Raw genomic sequence first — 1,780 nt, 5'->3', positions numbered from 1 at the left:
CATGAGCCCATTTCCACAATTCAATTGCTATAAAAATGAGTTTCCTGTTGAGAAACAATGACAGGTGAAATAGTCAGATGGTGAATAAAGCATTCTATAAGTCCACAGTGGTGGTTTTGGCAAAAGCATTAAGGCAGGGAAGGTAAATCTATATTGAGAGTAAATATCTATTCCAGGGAAACTTACTCATAGGTCTCAGTAGGAAACCAGAAGCTGTTTCTCAAAGGAGAATAAGTGTTTTCCAGAGCATAATTTTGTGCCAAAATTCTAAATCTGTGAATTGTATAAAGGCATACCACAGTATTGCTGTCTGCCATAGTCACTTAATATACCATCAGATCTGCCAGCTAATATGTGCTATTAAGAGGCATGTAATGCACCCATATGTTCATTGCAGTGCTATTCACAATAGCAAAAACATGGAATCAACCTAGTTGCCCATCAGCAATGGATTGGACAAAGAAAATGCACTACATATACACCATAGAATACTATGCACCCATAAAAAAGAACAAAAGCATGCCCTTTGCAGCAACATGGATGCAGCTGGATACCATTATCCTAAGCAAACTAACATAGAAAACCAAATACAGAAAACATGTTCTCTCTTACAAGTGGGAGCTAGACATTTGGTACACATGGACATAAAGATTGGAACAGGCTACACTGGGGACTACCATAGTAGGAAGAGAGTGAGCCAGGCAAGGGCTGAAAAATTACCTCTTGGGTGCTATGTTCACTACTTGGGAAATGGGTTCAATCTTACCCCAAACATCAGCATCACACAATATATCTTTGTAACAAACCTGTATATGTACACCCTGATTCTAAAATAAAAGTTGAAAAAGAAAAAAAAATAGGCATGTAAAAGCAAGACACATGGAGAGAGACACATATGGGGGAGAGAGAGAGACACAGAGAGAGAGATACTGAGAGAGAGAAGGAGGCCTGTCTTCCATCCATTCTCACCAAAGCACCAGACCTGTAGTGAAGCCGCCATCTTGGATGTTTTAGCCTCCACTTCTGTCTGACTGTAACCTCATGAGTGACGAAAACTCACACCAGGTGGAGCCTAAGAACTGCCCAGAGGAGTGCTGCCTGAATTCCTGACCCACAGAATTGTAAGAAAATCAGGATTGCTATTTTAAGCTAATAAGTGTGAAAATTTATTAAGTTGCTTTTTGGTGTGTTGGTGGGTCCCATATAAGAAGCCCTCAAATAATTTTTTTACTCATGATATCAAGAAAATCCTGGCTTTTCTATTTAGTCTTACTTTCAGATCATCTCTCTCATTGTGAGAATATGTCAGACTGTCAGCTAGTATTTCTCTCAGAATATATGCTCCTCCTCATATCTAGTTTTGAATAACTTAATAAGGTAGCAAAGTGTAGTCTGTTAGCTAATCATATAAACATTGACTGAATTGATAGTAAAAAAATCTCCAAAGTATTATTTGTTATTGGTTTAAATAAAGCAAGTATGGTAATATAAGGATTCAAAATTCAATTCATAACTTCTTAAGTACATAGAAAAAAAAATCACTCCAATTCACCTTGCTTTAATACATGTTTTCAGAAGAAAGTTTACAGGGATCTTTATTTCCTCATCTTTACACAAGTATAGAATGTTTTCAACCCAGTGAAGTGTCCCAAGTATTCTAAGTATACATTACTTACTTGTATAAAAGTGGCTAAAAGACACTTCAGCTAGGCAGAGTTGCACAGTCAATAAAACTAATTTTAACAAAAGCATTATTATGAGAACATGGCTTGTTCAGGTG

This window comes from Pan troglodytes, chromosome 1 (assembly GCF_028858775.2).
Source record: "Pan troglodytes isolate AG18354 chromosome 1, NHGRI_mPanTro3-v2.0_pri, whole genome shotgun sequence".
In the NCBI taxonomy this organism is placed as follows: Eukaryota; Metazoa; Chordata; class Mammalia; order Primates; family Hominidae; genus Pan; species Pan troglodytes.
Note: the sequence above shows the minus strand (reverse complement) of the source record.